We start from the raw sequence: 12977 nt of genomic DNA, 5'->3' as shown, positions 1-12977 counted from the left end.
GCACTCTTCACACTGAAAATGTTAGTCCCAATCTTAGCACTCAGTTCTTAAAATAATGGTATACACTGAAATATCATCTAGGAAAGAATAACGGTTTTTAGATAGGGATTTCATAATGTTTTATAGAATTTTAATATACTTGAAGAAAAAGCAAAGTTACTATTTAACTGTGTTTTCTTCACAAAAGAAATATCTAAAGAAAGAAAGATCTAAATTTGACCCCCACAACAGCTAACGTATTAACTATACAGGACCATGTGTATTGACTATTTTGCCTGAACTATGCTGAACTCTATGAAGTGCCTTAATTGACAAACCAAATGCTAGCAATTTACCATTATTTTAAAATGGTATACTGTATATTTCTACCAAATATACTATATGTTACCACAATACCACAGATTTAGCTGCCTCCTTCACATTTCAGTGAATGTGAATCATGCATACTAGAATAAAAATCTAGGTTTGTTAGAAATATCTCTTCAGTGTTCCTAAAGCATAGATGCTCATGTTAAACTATGAGAAGACAGGCCTTCTATGCTTTTAACATCAAGCTTGTTGACAACAGTGAAAAGCTAAGACAGGCCTTCTATGCTTTTAACATCAAGCTTGTTGACAACAGTGAAAAGCTATCACAAAAGAAAAAAAGCTTTAGCATCTGAATAAATGTGTACAGAGAATACTATTATTGTGTGTGTGCCCAGAACAGAAGAAAAGCTTAGAGAAGGAAAAAATTCCTTTATATTCAGAGACACATACAAGAGCTCCCTCCTCCTTCATATGGCTTCAGTATATATGAGAATATCACAATTGTGTGGTTGCAGCTGATCACATGGGTCTTCTTTCATCTTACAGAAATCCAAAGAGACACAGAAACTCAATTTAGAGCAATACTTATTCTAGTATTGTTATTTAGATCTTTTGAACTTAATGCTTCCAGTATACAGTTTGTGATATAAGCAAGGAGGCTTAATTATCCATTAGGCTGGCACTCCACTTATAAAAGGGCAGGAGAGAATCCAAGAGAATCTGCACACTTTTGAACTACCTTTGGATTGGAAGCTAAAAAAGAAGAAATTGGTACAAAAGCACTCTGAAAATGCAGAGAAACAGTGACCAGAAAGTGAACTGAGTGCTGCAGGGAAGAAAACCCAACAGACGAGCACGGTAAAAGTTAGGGAAAACACCCATGTGTAATATGCCTTGAACTTACTGTGATAAAAGACTTGAACCTCTCTGCTGGATCACTTTGATAATGATGTTTAAGTTTGGATCAGATGTTGTCCTGAGCAACATCTGTATGCACAATAGCAACTTCAACACCCACATCAAGGTTGTTCCCCACAATCTGCAACTTCCACCATTCCCCCCCCCCTTCATTGGTATACGAGCTCCATTGATTAATTTTTCTTTCATTGTTTTAATTTTTTATTTTTGTTAGGGAGCATGAATCTAATGATATGAGACTATCACCAATCTTGGATTGCTGAATAAAAAAATAAATAAAATGACCAGGGGAAAGTTTAAAAGGTGCTGCATGATGTTTAGTTCCATGCTGGTATTGACTTGAGAGAGAGGAGGCAAACCACAGTATCCCCAGTGCCCCGCTCCCCCAAAAAGGGATTTCACTGCTGCATGCAAACAAAATAAAGGGGGATTCAGTAGCACTGAATGATATTAACATGAAATGTAAGGAGACAGAAACATTGGGATGGGAAGTCTAAAGCTTTGAAAATATTTTTCCCATTAATGTTTTAACGAACAAAGCTGGTGGTGAGAGACACTTTTCGCAGTCTCCAGAAGCCTAACATTATAATGGCATCTGGGCCACATGTACCTTCTCCAAACCGCTGAACTTAACAATTGCTTGTAATTGATCTGTTTGGAGGAAAGAGTGCAATTGGGATAGGAGAGGCTTTTAAAAAATTGCCAAGATCACAACCAATGTGTGGGATCAAATCACAAAGAGAAAACCATGCAGTTTGCAAGGAAGGGCAGGAAATTAGCATTACGGTGCAGCCGCACTATTTATTTTATTTTATTTTTATTTTATTTATATCCTGCCCTCCCCATCGAAGCAGGCTCAAGGCGGCTCACAACATAAAACCACAACAAATAGGTAAAAGCAATACATATTATAAATGACACATTCAATTAAAACAGGCACACCATCGATAATTAAAACAATTGGTGCTAATCTCTTTGATGTTATGTTTCAGTTTTCAATGGCGACGGTATTTCCTCAATTTCCTTACGGCATCAGCAAAAATACCATTTCTTCCCCAATTCAGTGGCACAAGACTAAAAAAGGTCTCCAGAACTTCTTCCAGAGAACTCCTCCCCCATACTAATTTCAGCCCTGTGCAAAGCATGGTGGAGTTGCTGCCAACTATGCACAGGTGCACTTGTAAGCACATGCAACACACACATTGCCAACAATCAAAGCTTGCAGTGACAGTGTCAATGGGTTCTACTGTGTATTATGTACACTCAACATATTATGAGAGCGTGTTCCAATTTTCACAGTGGCTGATAACAAGCAAAGAATCCCCTAGTGCTTGGCAATATGGAAAACTGGGCTTCACATCTGCTTGTCAGTTTAAAAAATAGACCTGTCAGTTTCAGCATTGGGTTTCCCCCCTTTGTTTGAGTTCCTTTGTGTTTCCTTTCATTCAATGAACTAACAGTAAAATGCATGCACAAAACCTGAACCATAAAGATTTAAATGAAAAGTGCTTGCTGGACACTACAGCACAGCTGTGATAGGGCAATTGTATGTGTTTATTTATGTGTGTGTGTGTGTGTGTGTGTGTGTATATATATATATATATATATATATATATATATATATATATATATATATATATATATATATATAATGGACACCACCCCTACACATCACAAGTGACATTCCCACCCCAATTTAGAAAAGTGTAATTTTTTTTTTTACTGTAGCTGCAGAATAAGTACACCAGAGGGAAAAGAATGGTGCATAAGGTGGGCATAGAATCCAAAGTCAAGCTTAAAGGCTTACTGTTCAGAAAATCTGCAGTAAGCTGTGTGTGCATTATAGGCCCAAGTGGCAATTGTGTTTGCATCAAACTTCTCACCATCCTTATACATAAATGCTACAGGATGACAGAAAGAAGAAAAGAAACTGAGCCCAGTCCAACAGCTAGCATCACACATCATTTTCCCTGGTAGATGCTGCCTGGGGGGAAGAAGGAGGGAAACCTGAATACGAGGTGGAAGATGATGGAACGTTGGATCATGGGTAGGAAGACAGAAGAAATCAGAGAAGGGGAGAAAATATGGTGGCTTTCAGGGAATGACAAAGTGGAAATAATGGAGGAGGGAAATTGAGATGCCCCCTACAAGTCATAGAATCATAGAGTTGGAAGGGACCTCTAGAGGCATCTCGTCCAACCCCCTGCACAATGCAGGAAACCCATAAATACCTACCCCAAATTCACAGGATCTTCATCGCTGTCAGATGGCCATCTAGCTTCTGTTTAAAAACTGGCAAGGAAGGAGAGCCCACCACCTCCTGAGGAAGCCTGTTCCACTGAGGAATCGCTCTAACGGTCAGGAAGTTGGTCCTAATGTTGAGCCGGAAACTCTTTTGATTTAATTTCAACCCATTGGTTCTGGTCCTACCTTCTGCGACCACAGAAAACAATTCCACACCATCCTCTATATGACAGCCCTTCAAGTATTTGAAGATGGTGATCATATCACCTCTCAGTTGTCTCCTAACCAGGCTAAACATACCCAGCTCCTTCAACCTTTCCTCATAGGACTTGGTCTCCAGACCCCTCACCATCTTCGTCGCCCTCCTCTGGACCCATTCCGACTTGTCTACATCCTTCTTAAAATGTGGTGCCCAAAACTGAACACAATACTCCAGGTGAGGTCTTACCAGAGCAGAGCAAAGTGATACCATCACATCACGTGATCTGGACACTATACTTCTGTTGATACAGCCCAGAATTGCATTTGCTTTTTTAGCCACCGCATCACACTGTTGACTCATGTTCAGCGTATGATCCATTAAGATCCCTAGATTCTTTTCGCACATACTACTGCTAAGACAAGTCTCTCCCATTCTATAACTATGCATGGGATTTTTCCTACCAAGTTGCAGAACTTTACATTTATCCCTGTTAAAATTCATTATCCCTGTTAAAACCATTTCAAATTGGTTTTAGCCCAGTTTTCCAGCCTGTCAAGGTCATCCTGTATCCTGTTTCTGTCTTCTACTGTATTTGCAACCCTTCCCAATTTAGTATCATCTGCAAATTTAATAAGCATTCCCTCTATTCCTTCATCCAAGTCATCGATAAAGATGTTGAACAAAACAGGTCCCAGGACAGATCCTTGAGGCACTCCACTTGTCACTCCTCTCCAAGAGGATGAGGTACTATTCACAAGCACTTTTTGGGGGTGATCTGTTAACCAGTTATAGATCCTCCTAATGGTAACAGGATCCAAACCACATTTTACCAACTTGTCAACAAGGAGAGTATGTGGAACCTTATCAAAAGCCTTACTAAAATCAAGATAAACGATGTCTACAGCATCCCCCTGATCCAGCAAGGTAGTCACTTTCTCAAAAAAAGAGATCAGGTTAGTTTGACATGACTTGTTCTTGAGAAAACCATGCTGGCTCTTAGTAATCACATCCATTCTTTCTAAATGTTCCAGGACCAACTGTTTGATAATTTGTTCTAAAACTTTTCCAGGTATAGACGTCAAGCTGACAGGTCAGTAGTTACCCGGATCCTCTTTTTTCCCCTTCTTGAAGATAGGGACAACATTCACCCATCTCCAATATTCCGGCACCTCTCCTGTTCTCCAAGAATTCTCAAAAATAATAGCCAGAGGCTCAGAAATTTCATCCGCAAGCTCTTTTAGAACTCTTGGATGCAGTTCATCTGGCCCTGAGGAGATTGTGAGCCGCTCTGAGACTCTTCGGAGTGGAGGGCGGGATAGAAATCCAATATCTTCTTCTTCTTCTTCTTCTTAGTTTCATTCAAAGAAACTAGGTGTTTATGTACTACCCCTATGCTGATCCTAGGTTGGAACTTCATACCCTCCTTATAAGTTCCTTGTAGATTCTCACTACATTTGTGGTATATCATTCAGATATTATTACTTTCATTTCATTTAATATCAGTGCAATATCTTAAGTAAATATCATTGTCTGTAAATTAATTTGTTCACTGAGATTAATTTGTTCAGTTTCAGTTATAAAACGTAATTCTTTCTTGTGCTTACTGTAAGAAACCAACACATCTGTCCACTAGGGTCACCTCCCAAAAATGTGAAATGTTTAGGGGGGACCCACTTTTTGTTTCAGACAAGAACATCCCAGGTAAAGTTGAGCCTGGATTATATCCAATACTCCCTCTGGAGTCTTGCGAGCCAAAATTTTGTGAGCTACTGGAATTAAAGTTGTGAGCTACTGCATAAATAAGTTTGCTCTGGAGCCATGTTTCTTGAGCTAAGGCAAAAATGTGTGAGCCAGAGGCTAAAAAACTGTGAGCTAGCTCACAATAACTCAGCTTAGAGGTAACATTGATTATCTCCTACTTTGCAAATGGTGTGCCAAACACTCTACAATATAACTAGTATGAAACTTTTAGTGACATCTATTAAAAATCCATATTTGCCAGGATATATTACAATCAAGACAAAATGCCCTAGGATATTAAATCTAACTTGAAATGGCAGAACAACTACTTGCTGCTTTAATGAGAAGAAAATGTTACTATTATCACGCTTCTTAGCTGCTCTGCATGTTTGAACCTAATGTAAATAAACTATATTTAAAAATACAATAGAAAAATACTATGCATATCCACCTTTTTCAGTACTATAGAACTTTTTTTTTGTCAGTGAATAATTGCTTGTTTTTCATATTGACTTCTTTCAAGTTCCACTGACTAAGGATTCAGTGTTATAACAATTGTGATGTAATTATTGTCCTGGAAATAGTCTTGTAACATGGTGTGATTGTATATTCATTATACCAGTGATAAAACTATTATATAAGATAAAGAAATTTCTTTATTCAAAATAAGAAACAGGAGACAATCACCCATGACTATATATGAATAGAAAGATCTGTGGACAGCTAAATCCACAGATCATGCCACTTATACTGAAAAAAAGACTTTCCTGTAAACTCTGGAGGCTTCCCAGGTTTGCAGAAAAACTGGAAAATAAAAGGGGGGGGGACTTTAAAACTTAAAAATTACAGCGCAACTGGGGGGGGGGACAATAATCTCTCTTAATGGCAGCTGAAGGGAAAAGATGGCCAGTCTGGAAGGAATATTGAGTGCTGGTAGAGGAGCAGGGCCTACTCCAGCTGCCAGGGCTCTCAAAAGGCAGCTGCAGACCAGCTGAGAGGTGACCGGGACAGGCAGAGGTGGCAGAAGGAAGTGCAAGCTGAAAAAGGCAGCTGGAGACCATTGGGTTGCCAAGTCCAATTCAAGAAATATCTGGGGACTTTGGGGGCGGAACCAGGAGCAAGGGTGTGACAAGCATAATTGACCTCCAAGAGAGTTCTGGCCATCACATTTAAAGGGACAGCACACCTTTTTAAATGCCTTCCTTCCATAGGAAATAATGAAGGATAGAGGCACCTTCTTTTGGGGCTCATAGAATTGGACCCCCTGGTCCAATCGTTTTGAAACTTGGGGGGTATTTTGGGGAGAGGCACTAGATGCTATACTCAAAATTTGGTGCCTCTACCTAAAAAAACAGCCCCCCCCCCGGAGCCCCTGATACCTCCTGATAAATTCCCCATTATACTCTATGAGAATCGATCTCCACATAGGGAATAATGAAGTGCCCAGCAGACATTTCCTTCCCCCCTCCCCCCATTTCTGGTGACTCTGAAGTGAGGGATTGGTGTCTCTACTCACGAGTTGCTGTCAACTCCTTCAAAGTAACACAGACACACCATCCAAAGAGGAAGCCTTTCAATCAGAGACTGAAGCCTCCAGAGGTGGAAAGTCACATGATGGCTATGGGGGTGGGGCTTCCCCCCACCGGCCAGCTGACTGGGGGCAGGAAGGAGCCAGGGAAAGTGGGAGAACCCCTGCTGGGACCTGGGGATTGGCAAGCTTAGGAGACCATCAGGCACTGCATTGCAGCAGCCACCAGGATCAGAGAGGTGGGGACTGAGAGAGGCCCAGGGGAGCCACTAAGTCCTGAAGTGGCAGCAGCAGGACAGAGGAGTACCCACCAGCTGCAATGAAGACAAGCAGGAACTGGGGGAGCAGTGGGACAGCAGCAGCAGCGGTGGGACAGGCTGAACAGGGGAGAGCACCAGCTATCTGTGGCAAGAGCTGAAGTGGCTATAGGACTGCAGGAAAGCCCAGGAAGGCAGCAGCCCCTCCAGATAACCATAAGAACTAGAGAGGAGACTGGGAAGGCAAACAGGCAAGGAACCCACAAATTCTGGAATGCAATGAAGGCAGACAGATGGGTAGACTGGGAGGAGAAGCAGGAGAAAAAGAATAATAGTGTGGGGAGAAGGACTGACAGCATGAGTGAAGTAAAATGGAAAAAAAGACAGACAGAGGGAAGGAATAACAGTCAATGGGAGATGACAACAGACACAACTGAAGTAGGGGGAAAAGACAGAAACAGAGAGAAAGAATGACAGCAGTGTGGGGTGGATGACATAGCCATGCCTGAAATGTGTGAAAAAACCCAGACAGAAATAGAGAAAGAAGGTATGACAGTATGAGGTGAGAGTGGAAGTATGATGGCAGACATAGATGAAATGGAGGGGGAGACAAACAGAGAGAGAAGGAATGACAGTAGCAATGGAAGGGTGGGAGTGAAACTAGTCATGACTGAAATGGAAAAAGGTAAAAACAGATAGAAGCAATGACCGGGGGGGGGGGGATGGTAAGGCAAATGGGATGGCTGCCCACCACAAGTCCTTTTCAGGTTCCCACTTTGTTTTGATTTTAAGAACATAAGAGAAGCCATGTTGGATCAGGCCAGTGGCTCATCTAGTCCAACACTCTGTGTCACACAGTAGCCAAAAAAAACAGGCGCCATCAAGATGTCCATCAGTGGGCCCAGGACACTAGAAACCCTCCCACTGTGCCCCCCAAGCACCAAGAGTAAAGAGCATCACTGCCCCAGACAGAGAGTTCCAACAATACGCTGTGGCTAATAGCCACTGATGGACCTCTGCTCCATATGTTTATCCAATCCCCTCTTAAAGCTGTCTATGCTTGCAGCCACCACCACCTCCTGTGGCAGTGAATTCCATGTGTTAATCACCCTTTGGGTGAAGAAGGACTTCCTTTTATCAGTTCTAACCCGACTGCTCAGCAATTTCATTGAATGTCTACGAGTTCTTGTATTATGAGAAAGGAAGAAAAGTACTTCTTTCTCTACCTTCTCTATCCCATGCATAATCTTGTAAATCTCTGTCATGTCACCCCTCCGTCGACATTTCTCCAAGCTAAAGAGCCTCAAGCGTTTTAGCCTTTCTTCATAGGGAAAGTGTTCCAACACTTTAATCATTCTAGTTGCCCTTTTCTGACTCTCTTCCAATACTATAATATCTTTTTTCAGGTGTGGTGACCAGAATTGCACACAGTATTCCAAATGAGACCACACTATCAATTTATACAGGGGCATTATGATTCTGGCTGATTTGTTTTCAGTTCCCTTCCTAATAATTCCCAACATAGCATTGGCCTTTTTTTAGTAGATTGCATATGTGTTCATTCCTTGAGTTGTCAGATCAAGCTACAAATCAAGCTTTAAATCTGTTTCATGTTAACATGGAGTTATCATGAGCATTGGAGGAGTGTGTGTGTTTGTGCGTGTGGATATATGATGATGATGAAGATAGATGATGATAGATGATGACGATGATGATAGAGAGAGAGAGACAGACAGAGAGATAGACAGATAGACAGACAGCTTTGATTTTGATAAGATAGATTTGGAATTTCATAGGAAGCTCGAAAGTTTTAGCAGTAATCCTGGGCTCGCCAGCAAGTTTCCATGAGGTGTTCAAATGGGGCATGAACAGAATTTATCATACGGATAATGCTGCCATTCCATTAACATTGATGACCATCATGAAATGCTGAGTCTGTCTAAAGATGGCTTATTGTTACATGCATAATTGGCCAGGATAATGAACCTTGCTTTGAGATCTGAATCCAGAAAGTGATGGCTCTACCACCTTTACTTTTAGAATTCACCCATCTCTTTCCTGCCAGCAAGATGATCTGGCTGTCCACCATCAAAAGTTAATGAAAACAACTGGATTTTACAGTGCTCCAAGGAAGAATCTTTTCACTACCATGCCAACAAAGCACTTAGTTAATGGTCTGGAATGAGATTATAATGCCCTGTAGTCATCTATAAACAAGACTTTTCTGAATGTTGCATTCTCAGCTGTGTAATCATCAGTGATTAAATCAGAAGGCCTTGTTCTGAATCAGTGTGACTGTGCTTGTGTTTGTGTTATAGATGTATTTTAAAAGTGTTAAGAAACAAGTTACTTCATTGCCATCATAACAACTACTATGCTGATATTTCAGGAGTAACATTAGTCGAAGTTCTTGTACCCTCTATTCTGCAGCTGTTTACTGTTTTCTTCTTTTACTGTTTCACCTACTCTTCACCTTATTTATATAGATTCAATGTATTTATGTACGATAGCAACCAAATGTAAGATACAGCATAAATATCTTTCTCCTACAACTATAGAAGATTATAGTGAATGAATTGATGTAACGCTGAAACAAGAGTAAGACCCAGCATCCTAAAACTAACTTGAAACAGTTACCCCCTCTTCTACCCTGTTCTATTTTATGTATGGAATCCCTAGTTTTAACAGAATATTAAACCTAACAATATGAGGCTGATCTATGCAGATATTATGCAGATTTATACATTCTCACCTATAGACTAGGCTTCCCAAACCCCCTGCCCTGCCGGAGGACCCCCTAATTAGCAGTCTCCTCCCCCGCTCTCCAAAAATCCGGAAGCGGGGGTGGGGGGTGGGGGTGGGGAAATGGTGCCGTGTCTCTTTCCCTGCCTGCCTCCCTCGCAGGCTTCAGGCTTCTCCCTTCCCTTCTTCCCTTCTCCCTTCTCCCACAAAGACCCGCCCACCGCCGGCCTGCTATTCACTCCAGTCCGGCCTCCCTTCGCGAGGTGCATGCTGGGACTCGTAGTCCTTGCATCCTCTCCGGCCAGGTGGCATCTCCTCAGGGTGTTTGGCTGGCAGAGGGGGGGGAGCTCCGCCCCCAGAGGACCATGTGCGTTTCTACCACCGGAGGCTTCAGTCGCTGATTGAAAGCCTTCCTCTTGGGATGGGGTGTCTGTGTTACTTTGAAGAAGTTGGCAGCAACTCGTGAGTAGAGAGGCCAATCCCACTTCAGAGTCGCCAGAAATGGGGGTGGGGGAGTCTGCTGAGCACTTTATTATTCCCTATGTGGAGATCGATTCTCATAGGGTACAATGGAGAATTGATCTGGAGGTTTTGGGGCTCTATGGGCACTGTTTTTTGAGGTAGAGGCACCAAATTTTCAGTATAGTATCTAGTGACTCTCCCCAAAGTATCCCCCAAGTTTCAAAACGATTGGACCATGGGGTCCAATTCTATGAGCCCCCCAAAAAGGTGCCCCTATCCTTCATTATTTCCTATGGAAGGAAGGCATTTAAAAAGGTGTGAGGTCCCTTTAAATGTGATGGCCATAACTCCCTTGGAGTTCAATTATGCTTGTCACACCCTTGTTCCTGGCTCCGTCCCGATGTCTCCTGGCTCCATCCCCAAAGTCCCCAGATATTTCTTGAATTGGACTTGGCAACCCTACTATAGACACACACATGGAGTATTAAAAAAGTAATACTAAAACAGGTTAAAGTGGTTCTTTGCAGTCATAATATAAGCAATAGTAAAGATGTTCATGATACTATGAATGACTTGCCACTAGAAAGGAGAACAAAAGACAGTCTGAAGACCTTTCAGTCTATAGTATTAAATAACTGAAAACACAGTCCGTCCAGTCTTCAAACAACAATAAAAAGCAGAGACATCTTAAAACTCCCCTGAAACTCTGGTGTTATGAACTTTTACAAAGAACTAACTCACATGAGCAGACAGGCAACAACAGAAATAATCAGAGACTCTTGTGGTCTCTCTTCTTATACCCCAGTGATAAGTGCACCCATTTCAAAAAGCTGCCTCCTCAGAGTTATAGTCCATGCAGGATAGCTCAGTAAACTGCTTGCCTAGAGGCTTCAACCCTAAGTCCTGTAATTATTTACTGAAGCTAGTTTCCTGTTGGCTATTGCTCCTTCATTATTGCTACCAGGGCTTTTTTTTTTTTGTAGCAGGAACTTCTTTGCTTATTAGGCCACATACCCCTGATGTAGTCAATCCTCTTGAAGCTTACAGTTGGCCCTGTACTAAGAGTCCTGTAAGCTCTTGGAGGATTGGCTACATCAGGGGTGTGTAGCCTAATATGCAAAGGAGTTCCTGCTACAAAAAAAGCCCTGATTGCTACCTAATTATTACAATGGAAAATGATAGGGTTACCAGCCTACAGGTTGGGCCTAGAATTCTGCTGGATTTACAACTGATGCCCAGACCACAGAGATCAGTTCCCTTAGAGGAAATGTCAGGTTCAGAGGGCAGACTATGACAAGAACAGCAAGATTTAAAAAGTAGAGGCAATTTAGATTCAGGTGGGCAGCCATGCTGGTATGAAGCAGCAGAACAAAGTTTGAGTCCAGTGACACCTTTAAGGTCAGCAAAGTTTAATTCTGGGTATAAGCAGAAAAAAGTTGTGGGGGTGGTAGAATGTGTAAAGTGGTGGTGAGCATATTGTTGTTTATTTACCTGTTATGAATGAGCTATAATACAGTGCAAAGTCTTTACAAGGGATCATTCTACAAAGAAGGTTAAATAATAATCCATTTTGTTTACAACCAAATATCCCCTTCCTTTAGTTACACTGATGAAGAGAGTCTTGTAAATACATGAAGATCCCCATCCCCATATTGTTCCACTTCCATTTTTCTGGGTTGCAGGGTGCCAAATGGGAATCCCTCCCTCCAATGTATCACCATAAAAGTGTCTGTTTCTTCCTCTGAGCATGAAATAAGGCCTTGCTAACAGAGATCACAGAAGAAGACGCTTTTTCTTGTATAGAGTGCCCTTTTGATTTCACTTAACTCACCCCCTGGACCCTGCCCTCCCCCCCCCCCCCAAAAAAGCCCCAAACCCTGCTCTGTTTTGGCTCCATGTAACTTGCTATAAGGACTTAAGCATAGCTATAGACAATCAGGTTGGAATACATTCATAGGGCTGCCAACCTCCAGGTGGTGCCTGGAGATCTCCCAGAATTACAAGTGATCACCAGACTAGAGAGATCACTCCCCCTGGATAAAATAGCTACTTCAGAGGATAGACTCTATGGTATTACACCTGATTAAAGTCCCTCCTCCCCTTCAACAGGCTCCATCCCCCAAATCTCCAGGAATTTCCCAATTTAGAGTTGGCAACCATAGCGAGTACATGCACACACACTTTTCCTTCACGGCTACAGCCTGCCTGGCATGCAGGAGAAGGGTGCCTTTTTTGCTTCATGCAGACAGGAAGTGAAACTGGAGAGGCTCCCCTCTACAGATACAGATATTGACGTCATTCCTTGCTGAACCCAATTAAAGGAAAAGGCAAAATTCTTTACCACCATTATACAGAGATTTTTAACTGCTGTGATGCCCCAATCCACTGTGGGCTTGTGGTTCAGAGTTCTTTCCTCCTGCTCCAAGTCTTTTCGAGAGAGCCAGTTTGGTGTAGTGGTTAAGTGTGCCAATCCCCAGGTCCCAGCAGGAGTTCTTCCACTTTCCCAGGCTCCTTCCTGCCCCCAGTCAGCTGGCTGGCAGGGGGAAGCCCCTCCCCCAGAGGACCATGTGCCTTT

The 12977-nt window shown here is 42.1% G+C and overlaps 1 protein-coding gene across 4 annotated transcripts in view; it reads right to left on the bottom strand.

Moving 5' to 3' along the window:
* The window catches only part of GRIK2 (glutamate ionotropic receptor kainate type subunit 2), an 896645-nt gene that overhangs the window by 469741 nt on the left and 413927 nt on the right, over nt 1–12977 (bottom strand). The window lies entirely within an intron of this gene.

The sequence above is a fragment of the Heteronotia binoei genome, chromosome 1 (genome assembly GCF_032191835.1).
Source record: "Heteronotia binoei isolate CCM8104 ecotype False Entrance Well chromosome 1, APGP_CSIRO_Hbin_v1, whole genome shotgun sequence".
In the NCBI taxonomy this organism is placed as follows: Eukaryota; Metazoa; Chordata; class Lepidosauria; order Squamata; family Gekkonidae; genus Heteronotia; species Heteronotia binoei.
Note: the sequence above shows the minus strand (reverse complement) of the source record. Positions and strands in the feature narration are given on the sequence as shown.